The sequence below is a fragment of the Macrobrachium nipponense genome, chromosome 12 (assembly GCF_015104395.2).
Source record: "Macrobrachium nipponense isolate FS-2020 chromosome 12, ASM1510439v2, whole genome shotgun sequence".
Taxonomy (NCBI): domain Eukaryota; kingdom Metazoa; phylum Arthropoda; class Malacostraca; order Decapoda; family Palaemonidae; genus Macrobrachium; species Macrobrachium nipponense.
Window position 1 is genome coordinate 18834479 of NC_087205.1, and position 12857 is coordinate 18847335.

Genomic DNA, 12857 nt, shown 5'->3' on the forward strand with positions numbered 1-12857 from the left:
AGAATTGCAAAGATCATTTTTTCCCCCACAAGATACAATCACAACCAAAACAACTCACTGGAGAACTGAGCGCTTATTTACAGGTAGGCACAGACACCCACAGCTGCTTGGTAGTACCATAGAAAGGTGTGTAATATATATATATATATATATATATATATATATATATATATATATATATATATATATATATATATATATATATTACACCTTTCTATGGTACTACCAAGCAGTGGGTGTCTGTGCCTACCTGTAAATAAGCGCTCAGTTCTCTCTCTCTCTCTCTCTCTCTCTCTCTCTCTCTCTCTCTCTCTCTCTCTCTATATATATATATATATATATATATATATATATATATATATATATTTTTTTTTTTTTTTTTTTTTCTTCTTTTTTTTCTTTTCTTTTTTTTTTTTTTTGCTTCTGAATCGAAAGACCAATACGAAAAGGCAAACTGATGTCCATCTGTAGCCCAGGCCCGAAGATAGGAAAAGGGAGGTGGAGAGAAGGGTGAAATTAACCACAAAGAAGGAACTGTGCAAATTTAGAAAGAATTTAGTTAGTAGTTTATTTATAGTTTTTGTTCAGCTTTTAATGTAATGAGCAATACAAAAAGGCAACCAAATTCCCTTTAGTAGTCCAGGCCTGAAGATAGGAAAAGGTAGAAGGCAGAAGGGTGAAATTAAGCACAAGGAAGGAAAACCGTGCAACTATACAAAGGATTTATTCAACTATCATTAATTTATCTATTGTTATAGTTATTGCTTCTTGATGTAGAGAATGATAAGAAAAGGCAACCACGTGTCCCCCTGTAGCCCAGGCCCGAAGAAAAAAAAAAAAAAAAGGTGGAGGTTAAGAGCGGTGAAATCAACAAGAACTGTCCAACTACAGAAAGGAGTTATATATTTATTTATCTATTTTTTTTTAGTGGAAAGACCAACACGAGAGGATAACAGGGGCTTTATTTATCTATCTATTATCATAGTTATTGCTTTTTTTCTATTAACTGCCAATACGAAAAGGCAAGCACGTGCCCCTCTGTAGCCCAGGACCGAAGATAAGACAAGGAAAGGGAAGGAAAGAGGGGTGAAATGACCCACAAGGAAGGAGAGAGACACAAACCATAGGAATTAATTACAAGTTAGAAGGGAAACAGAATCTATTTACAACTTCCTTCTTGCTTCATGGATATACAGCACTTACGTAGAAACGGTTTGACTACAAGAACTACTAGTTTTCCTTGGTAAATCTATAATGTCATAAAGTTTGAATTGTAAGATAATGGAAGATTTTGAAATAAATCGCAAAAATATTTCCATTCTTGTCTGCGAAGCATTTCCATCCATATAGCCTAAAATGAAAGAATATGTAGTTTTCGATAAGCTAGCTTTGAAGGGATGAATAAGGAAAGAATGTTTACCGTAGCATAGTAAAGAGTTTAAGGAACAGCTGCTAAAAGTTTGAGAAAACTGGCTATATGGTCACCTCTCCAAGAAAGGTATGTATTTATGCAATGAAAGGTAAATGACAAGTTTATTTTCTATTTTATATTTCTTATCTGTTATTGTCATTTTTATTATTATCATTTGTCCTTAAGACTCTACCAGTTAATTCCAGACAATAACTCCGCACGAACTGCAAGAAACGTTCCCGCGAATACGGCAGCCACTAGAGATTGGGGCGTCCAATGTATTTCGCCGTGTTTAGTACTAGCCCTTGGGGGTTAAGTACACTCGATACAACGCCCCCCCCAAAAAAAAAGAAAAAGAAAAAAGAATAAATAAATAACGGTAAATTCTTAATAAGCAACCCAAATAATATAGGAAACTGTAATTTTCAAAGAAATACCCAACGCGGAGTTACCTCGATCTACCCTCTACCAGATTTGGATCGAACTAATACAATGGTTCCATGAGCATATAAACGAATATTTGATTCACCCTAACACTTACCTATTGTGTATTTCCAACAGACATGCCGTTTCAGGTAAACTTCATAAAACATTATGACACAAAGAACTCAACGCAACGTTACCAAATAAGCAACTTCCCGCGACCACAATATCTGTAAAAGCAACCGTCACAATCGAACTGTAGCCTGATACGCACAATTTTTCGACGGAAACTGAAGAAAAATATAATTTACAGCAACCAACAGCGTCAACACGTGTGTGCTTTTTACTGTACGCTCGGCTTTTGTAATTTAAGAATTACAGAGGACCTGTAACAACTGTAGCGTGATTCCAAATCAAGGTGCTTTTAGGAAACGCAATCAACGTGCTTTTAGAGAACGATACTGCAGTCGTCAACTGAATGTCCTTCTCAAGGATTAAAATGATTTTACGACCGTTTATATTTATTTATTCGTTCGGGCATCAAATTTGACGCCGTTTAACCGTTTCTGCAATTTTATTGCCCTGCAACGGATATGCCGTAATCTATTCTGAAATATTATGCGTATTACGCGCCCCCTTTGAAGTCCAGGGTCGTCTTTTGCGAGCGATTTTTATCAAATGCTCTCTCGCATCGCATGGGAGGCACTCGTAAACATTTTCAATTTGATTCCTTCCTCGTGGCTAATCTCTTTTCCTGCGTGCAATTTTTAAAAGCCCGTTTCTCCAATTCTCAACAGGAATGTGTGTCCTGTGTTTCTGTTTTAAAAGTTTTTTGTTCCTCCAAAAATATATGTACTATATATTTTCTTATTTCTTCTAAAAAAATAATTCGCATTTTGTTTTCCAAACTGAAGTTTGTATTGTTTCTTAAATAGATAGGTTCGCTTTTTATCAAGTAGAGCGTGCATTGTCTCCGAAAGTAGTTTATATAGTTTAGAAAGAATTTAGTTGTTTTCCAAAATTTGGTTTTGATTGTCCAAAAAAAAAAAAACGTTCTGCATGTCGCGAGAGGATCGAATTGTTTTTCGAACAGTTTAGTTTTACTCACCAGATTTTTTTTCTAATGAATCGTATTGTTTCTCATAACAACGAGGTTCGCATTGATTCTTCAAATCATTCTATTCTTTCTACCCTATTAACCCTGGATCATGATCTCATAGACATTTAACAATGAAAGACTTTGACGATTTGTCAATAAATCTTTAAGAAGAATACCATGAGTCAGATAACAGGATTTTGAGAAAAGTTTTTTAAGGGAAATTACGGTAATTCCATGTTATGTAAATTGGAGACTAAGAAAAGGAGAGAGAGAGAATACACCAAATAAGCTAGTATACTTGACAAAGACCGGTGAGGCTGAAGGTTGGAGGCGAGTGGAGATTTGTAGAAGACAAAACTCAGACGTTATAAAAGACCAAATTTGACAAAGGTATCATCGTCATACCTCGTCACTGTAGAAGGGACAGCCTTTTTAGGGATGATGTTGCCAACTCCTCGCTTTCTTTATCCACGCTGTGACCCACAACAGCCGGGTACCTGCCAGGTACATAATTCACCTGTTACGCCAATAAGGACACATTCCAATTTGCTCCAGGGCATCGAACCCACGGCCTTAGCCATTGGACTTTGAACCCCCCCCCCCTTCTCTCTCTCTCTCTCTCTCTCTCTCTCTCTCTCTCTCTCTCTCTCTCTCTATATATATATATATATATATATGTCTGTGTGTGTGTGTATATATATAGTATGTATATGTGTGTATGGTCGTTGTCGTTTCAATACATATATATATATATATATATATATATATATATATATATATATATATATATATTCTTAAAAAATCACAGTAGACGCACGTGACTTCATTATATCATTTTCCTGTGGTATTCGCTTATGTATGTATATTATATATATATATACATATATATATATATATATATATATATATATATATATACATATACATATATATATATATATATATATATATATATATATATATATATATATAACAACACCATCCCAAGTTCCACTAGCTACAAAAGCAGCGGACATAGCCAGAGAGGACGCAGCCTCATTTAATTCAGTCATCTTCCTCCAGTTTCCCGGCGATGGCCGGAGTTCTTCCTGTCGCGGGAGGAGTTAATTCCTTTATTATCTTTTTCCAAGAAGAAAGCAAAAGTTTGAAGAGGAGGATCCCCTCTGGGAAATGCATGTCCTTAACTCGATTCAAACAAGGGCGATTGAAATGCTGACGAATCTAGGTCAGAAGAGGAGAGGAAAAATCTGCAGAGCAAATAAACCTTTTGGGCCCGAGTTCTCCTCGCATCTTTGGCCGGACGATTCGGCCGAGTCAGTCGTGACTATACAGATCTTTCTGAATATTACGATAAATCATCCAGCGTTACTTCGACGCATTTAGGTAAATTAACATGGCAATGATTGAAAATACAGAACAACAACGTAGCAATGGTTGAAAATACAGAAAATTAACACAGAAATTTTGTAAAATACAGGAAATTAGGAAATTAACACAGAAATTCTTTAAAAAACAAAAAACGAAATTAACACAGAAATTTTGTAAAATACAGAAAATTAACACAGAAATATTGTAAAATACAGATAATTAACATAATAATGTTAAGAAATACAGAAAGTTAACATAGCAACGTTGAAACTTATAGAAAATTAACATAGGAATGTTTGAAAAAAAAAATCAACATGGCTACGTTTGAAAATACAGAAAAATTTGAACAACGATGTTAAAAAATAGCAGTGTTTACTAATACAAAAACAACCATAGAGGAACGTTTAAAGAAATTACAAAAATATTTATAAATCGAGACTTAAAAAGACAGATGAACAACAGCGAGAGAGTGCCTCTGCGTGACTTCTTTACAAAGTTGGTTTGAATTGTTCAGTACCCCAGTAATACGGAAATTTAAACTGGTACATTAGGTTACCTGTTTACAGTTGTCCACTTAGTGAGGTGGACTGAGCAAAGGACCTGGCATCTGCAACGGACTTCCCATCTCTAAAGCGCAGAGCCAGGCACAAAGGAGCTGTTGTTACAATTTTACTATTTTTACCTCTAATTCAATATCTAATTAAGGAAACTTTAACAAATTTATGCTGTGAAAAGGTTATTATATGTGTTATCATACTCATGTAACAAAAAGGTTATATACTTTTTAATTACTGTAATATAATAGAAAATAGCAGAAAAACTTTTTGTATACAACTTGCCCCATATGCGGGGCAATTGTTACAGTCCATGGGGTATATTGTTACAAAATATAAAAAGAAGCACATCCTTTAAAAACCAAAAGAAATAAGTTAACACTTCATTGTGCATAGGTCACGTATATACATAATGAGCAATTTCATTTGTGCAGCGTTCATAGACCTAGACTTTGCATTTGATGCATTGCACCCATTACTCCCCTGAGGCTGTATTTGCCCATTTCCCATTTCACCAATAATCTTCAATGTTTTTTCTGATTTTATTTCCACCATACTTCAGAAACCTTTCGTTATTCAGATTCCTTTTACTGGTTTTACTCTTGAGCCTTTTTCCTTGTGAATCCTCGTGCTTCTGTAGTTTCCTCTTCCTTTTTTTTTTCTTTTTTTTGTGTGTGTCTTTCTAAGGCTAGCCTTTTTAAAAGGTCGTAGCTCCTCTGGGGGTTTGGTATCTCCTGTAGGTCTTTGTTCTGTCTTTATAGAAGGAGGTGATTTGTATATGTAAGGCCTATCTAAACTATCCTTGCTTGTGCTTGTAACAGGGTCTGGAATCATTTTCAAAGGCTTGTTACGTAAAGGGGAGTTAGATGATTTTGCCGTCACAGGATGGATGGAAGACTTGTCCGTCTCTGACCATTCGTTCTTTTTTATCGAGTTTTTTCTTTTTTTTAATTAGAGCTCAACGTGTTGAATAAATAGCCCAACCTTCACGATTGCCCATTGTCTCTTGCACTTCCTGCACCATCGCCAAGTCCTACGATAATGACAACAAAACACTTTCTTTATCAGCCGTTAACGTTTTATGACGGACAGGTGTTGACGAGAAGAGAAGAGCAAGACCACAAAATCTTGCGCGACGTATCTGTCACATTTATGCAAATGTTGTCAAGGATAGTTGAGAGAAGAGGGTCTCTAAAGAATGCGTCTAGGTAGTGTCTGTGCAATATGACAGTAGAAGCAATGCTAATTGTATCTAATAATCCCTGTTAACAAAGGAAGGTTGTGGTTATTAAAAAAATATCTATATTTAGGGTAGTAGCGACTGCTCAGCTATGGCAAGTTGCTCTTCTGGGAGAGGGTTGTCAATTATCAATTCTTGCTTCAAACTTCCCCGAATCTGTGTTTTTGTCTGTGTTTACATGCATATGTGCTTGTGCATATGTTCGTGTATGCGTAATAGCGAAATGGAAGCACAAGCAAAGCTCTATAATTGATCAGCTATTAATCTGTTTATCACATGCATTTAAAACACCGATACAATTATCCCAATCTATAACCGAAGACGAAAATCTCACTTTTTTGGTTTCTAGGCCTATATTATAACACCTTCGGGCTTGAATCCGATAGGTCTTGACAAGCTTTCGCTATTTTCATTACGATGAGAGGACCATTCCCATACGCCTAAACTTCCTTGAGTATCAGTAAGTTACATCCGCCATTATCATATAAAGTTTCACGGCGGAGATGAAGACGAAAATCAAACATAGAACAGGAAAACGCGGAAAATTTCAAATAAGGAAAAATCGAGAAAAATAAATTCACTGCTTATCACTTGGTTAACAACGCATCATCCTAACGGAAGCCACGGCGATTGACCACAAACTATCTATGACGACGGATATGCTGACGCATTTCCGCGACGAAGTTACTGTATTGAATTTCCGACGATTCCGCCCGTTGCCTGACATGATGCGATGTTCCAGCTGGTAAATGGCACTTTCAAATGGTCCTCGCCCATGGTGGAAACGAATGGAACGACCCCTGTGGTGGTTTTAGCCTTGAGTCATAGGTAGGTATGGAGATGGATAGGAAGCGCATGCGCAGAAGGCTGTTACGTTAAGTTATGGATGCAATTACCCGTTGGTTAAAGTTATATATACAAATATAATTATGTATGTATGTTACACACACACACAAATATATATTTCTATATATATCATATATACATATATATATATATATATATATATATATATATATATATATATATATATATTTATATTGACGATCTATCGCTAAAGCATGCGATATTTCATGTTGCCGTACAGCTGGAAGAAGGAATGAAAGGAGTCGACCGAGAGCTTTCGTGTATTTTTTTTTTTTTTTTTCACCTCATCTGGGTCAAGTGAGGAGGTGTGAAAATACACTTAAGCGCTCGGTCGACGCATTCCTTTCTCCAGCTTACGACAATATATATATATATATATATATATATATATATATATATATATATATATATATATATATATATATATATATATATATATAATATATACATACATACACGCATTAAGCTACGAATGTCCTTTAATATCTAATTCTTCACTGTATGTCCTGATCTCTAGGTTCGTAGGTTCGCGCCCGGGAGCCGACAAAATTATTATCAACTAAAAATTCCCCTTCAGTTAACATATTTGAAAATATATTAATTCTGATATGAATTAGATATGAAAGGACATTTATAGCTTAATGCGCATATATGAATCACGTTGGTGTACTCAGACTCATATATATATATATATATATATATATATATATATATATATATATATATATATATATATATAAACAGACGACCTTTACAGCCAAAGCAGCTGTTCGCGATTCATATGTTTGTCAATTTATTTCCCCAACATTTCACAACAGGTGCCGAATGATCATTGCACTCGTAAATAGGGAAAAGTTACTCAATGGGGTTTGGGGGTGGGGGTTGGGGGGACAGTTTTGCTTGTAAGTCTTCTCCACGAGATAAGCGAGACAGAAAACATCAGTAACAGTCGCTAATGTTTACGGTACATGACGAGAGAGAGAGAGAGAGAGAGAGAGAGAGAGAGAGAGAGCTGGGTGCAAAATAGACGTGCATTGCCGGTAAAAACGTCAGAGTTACGTCGGTAAAGAAAGGGGTTTTATCGAGTGCCAGGTTTTAGACTTATACATTTCATAGCTTCGGGCTTCGGTTAAACGTGTCTTAAGCTGCTGCCTCTACTTTCATGAGCTAAAATTGAACTTAGAGCCTTGTAACTGGCGAGGGGTAAAACTGAACTACATTGTAACATTAAACAAATAAATCAGAACTGACAAAATACCCCAGGGGTGTAGTGTGGGCAGAAATGTGTAGTAATGGTGGGTTCCAGTATGACAACAGTGAATATATCAAATTTCAATTAATGACTGGAATTCGAAAATTCGAATTGACTCCACAAATTGTTCTAAGAGATAAGATTGTTTATTATATGTTATTTTAGCTAAGCAGTATTTTTCTGACGCCGACGATTCTTCTTTTTGTGCTGCCAATTATCATCAGTCCAAGGTCAGTCAAGCAAATCAGACTTGTCAAAGAGTTGTGATAACTAACAGCCAAAACCAGTCATGTTTTCATTCAAATTAAAGGTTCCCAGTAACAGGAGGCCCAAAATAAGTCAGGCTATCTTTCATTTTAGTGATAATTAACAATTGTCTGTTGGAATCAATTAAATAACCGTTCAAAAAAAAAATTAATGGCTGATAGAGAAAAAACGGTATGATAATCATTCGTATTGATGCAAATTAATAATTCATTGTCGAAAACTAGTTAGGCAAGTGTTCATGTCAAATTCCAATGTTGGAATTTTACACGTCAAATATAATTGATCATTTTTATGGGACTACCGTTAAATTATGATCCGCCATCACTTCAGCAAAATATTCATCAGTCACGCCGAAGATAATTAGCTCTAAATTTGCTTTCAATTTGCCATCGTATATCTGCCATGGTTATCCAGTTCGTTTAATGACACTGACTGCCCTACATTCACACTTTCACTTGGACTGTCCTCAATATGAGGACTTTCGTAATGCCTGTCCTATATTTCCCCCCCCTCGGGACATTGATCGGAGATTCCTATAATTATCACAGAGCTTTTAATATCACGAATAACTTTCCCTCCTTCATTCTCAAATTATTGTTCCCTTTAATTCATTGGACAATTATTGCTGTCCTCCTCTGGAGCCTTCAATTCAAATGTCCTTCATATTTGTAATGGCTGCGACTGTTGTGAGTGTGCTGATATTTAGAGGAGTTTTGTTATCTCTCTCTCTCTCTCTCTCTGTGTTTATGTCGGTGTGTCTACTTTTTTTTTTCTGTTCACGAAAGTTTCCAGACATCTTCACTTATTACTAGTTTTCTTGATCTAATCATACCCCAGTCGCACTTAACTGGTTATTATATAATTACTTATCCATTTTAGTACGGATCGCCCAGTTATGTGTAGGATAAGTATACTTAGATTATCGTATTAGTATTCATTTGGTAACCTCTTCTACAGCGAACCCATGAAAATACATTGTCTTAAACGTAAAATGGTTGAACATGCTTTATACGCGGCTTCCTAAGATATGAATCTCTATAATGGGCGTTATGTCTCTCCGTCTGTCTGTCATTCAATCACGGCCAAACGGCTGGTCAGATGGGCATGAAACTTGGCAGGGTTATAGTAGTGACCCCTAAGATGGTTTATATTGGGGTTTCATCTTACCTCGCACCTGCCTCCCCCTCCCCCCCACCGCCCCCAAACCCCGCCTTCGAAGTGGGTGGGGGTGAGAAGGGATTCCCTGAAACGGGGCTGGTTATGCCCATAGACTTGTTACTTTATGAATTTATCATACATAATTTCTTTATACATATGTTTGTTAGTATCTATTAAACGTTGCATGGAAAGAAATCATTAATGAATTTCCAATGGATTTTAACATATAAAAAACCACCATTGGTTAAACAACCGATTCTCGAAATTATTAATCATATTGCAGACCGTAATTTAGTTTCTATCATTGTGTGATTATATACTTTAAACTTCCCATGATCCATTCCCCGAGGAATACATTTACATAGGATATTCCTAACCCTCCCTGATAAATCCTTCCTGACCTTGTCATTAAACAAGGTACCAATATTCGACCATCCTCCATTCAGCTCCGTTTCTGCACAGCCATTGCCTGTCAGATAAATGTCCTCACGACCTAGTGTCCAAAAGCAGAAGGTTATTCCACAAAGTGTCCCGCGGGCCTTCGAACGAAATGGAATGGAACATAAAATTTAGGCCACATGCCAATCGCTGGGACCCATAAGGTCATTAAACGTTGAAAGGAAAATTGAGAGTAAACGTGTTTGAAAGGTGTAACAGGAGGAACACTTGTTAGGAGAATGTGGAAAGTGAAATAGAAGAAAGAGAGTATGAACAGAGTTACAGTAAAAGTAACGAGAGGGTTGCAGTTAGGGGCGGAACGGATGCCTGCAAAACAATCTTAAGTACTGCCTACAGTTTACCGCATAAGGTGCACTGATGGCACTACCCCTTTACGAGGCACGTGTCTTCGAGCAAAATTGTCAGGAGCCTCTCGCGTTTATCGGCGATCATCCAGAATCCAGAAAGTTTGCCTTAATTCCCCTCTGATCAGTGATTGTTTCATTAATGTGTTCAGCCTAAACTTTTTCATTTCAGCATCTTTTGAACATCTTGTTTACACTCTTGTAATGCGACAGGCTATGTTTGTTCACATACGTATATCCTGTTGTATTCCCGCTATGTTCATCATACTGTTTGGTACTATTTGTCTCTGGGTTGCAACCTACCGCAAATGATATTATTTTCTCTAGTATCATAGCCCTTCGCTGCCACCCTCGTGAATCCTGCATATTATTATTATTATTATTATTATTATTATTATTATTATTATTATTATTATATTACGGTCTACCAAAGGTTACCTCTCAATTGCACCGATAACTCGCACATTTTCATTGTTTCCCTAGGGCTTTGCAATATTCACGAAGAATATTAAACTAAGCCTTCTAAACTCAGTATAATATTGTCGTTGTCGTGTCACAAGAGCTGACGCGAAGACTGTTAATAAGCATATATATTAATTAACAGTTTGATAGACGGGTGGAATTCTCTCTTCAGAGACGAATTAATTTACGAAAGACTGGGATAATGACTTTGTCAATAGAAGGCCCTGATAATGACACTATTATACAGAATCGTTATAATGACCTCATGATAGAATACATGGAAGGCCCTGATAGTCACGTTATCATAGAGAATCGTTGTCATCACTTTAGTGACAGACTAATTGAAGGCCATGATAATGATATTATCATAGAAAAATGTTATAATGACTTGAGTGACAGACTAATTGAAGGCCATGATAATGATATTATCATAGAAAAATGTTATAATGATTTCAGTGACAGAATAACTGGAAGGCCATGATAATGATATTATTATGGAAAATCGTTATAATGACTTCACAATGACAGAACCAACGAAAGACCATGATAGTGATAACAAATGGACACCATGATAATGACTCAGAGATAGGATCATACACGGGAGACCCATATAATGATATCATTCACAGAAAATCGTTATAAAGATTTGTATATTAATAAACGACAGTGATTATGATCTATAGCTGAAAGACCACATCATGATCACAGTACTGGAACATCCATACGAAGACTCACTGTTGAAAACATCTCTAAGTTGCTATAGTAGATTCACATCAACCGTGCATCCGATGTCTAGGCCAGTCCCTTACGACGCTCCTGATTGGCTGTTGATAAGCCAATCACAGGGTTGGAAACTCTCAGTCTTTCGAGAGTTCACATAGGCAGGATGTATGTTCCACCTCTCCTGAGGGATACTTTTGAAAGACGATACGTCTTTCAAAAGGAGAGGTGGAACATACATCCTGCCTGTGTGAACTCTCTCGAGAGACTGGGAGTTTCCAGCAGGGTTGCCGCGAACTCCGCACTTCACTGAGAAACTAACTCCGCACCGGGAGGTGTAGTGTTCATTGCCAAGCAATGATATTTTGCTACACTAACTAGAAGAAATAGTCACCCTGGTTATATTATATTATATTAACCGTATCTTTATCAGTATATGAGTTGGGTTCACTAAATTAAACTTTTTAAGTTAGATTTTCCCCCTTTCCGAAATTCAGTTGCTTCATATCTTTTGAAACATTGTGTAACTTTAATGATAGTAAAATTTAGAATCGAACGAGATACGCGGACAGTGTTCAGTCTAGAAGTTGATTTATTACATTCGATACACACACACACACACACACACACACACACACACACACACACATATATATATATATATATATATATATATATATTATATATAATTACTGTTTATAGTTATGATTGTTATATATGTTTTGATGCGTAAATTAGGCTACAAAGTGAACACGGGCAAGTACATTTATTCATAAATTTACTTGCCCACTTGGGAAGTTACAAAAAACTGCACTGAAATGTATTTCTTTACTAAAAACTGTTGCTTTTCACTCATTTCTTTGCGTTCCCCACAGAGTAAGTTGACAAGCTCCATAAATCCTTCGATATTCATAGGTAGTTTATTCTTTCTTTTCTTTTTTAAGCCACATTTGTCACTTTAGGTAATATGCTGTATGTTAAATCAAAACGTTTGCTGAAAAAATAATAATGATAATAAGCAAACTAATATATAACATAGGTCTAGTCTTAAAATCAATGCCATGAGCATTGTAAACTGACAAAAACGATATGAAACATGTAAGTCTATGCCACCTTTTATGATCCGGATATTTTGAAATTAGATATTTCCCCAAGAGAATGGACAGCATATTATGCATGGTTTATGGTGTACATGTGGCAATCCTAAGCCAAACGAATGCCCTATTCAGGGCT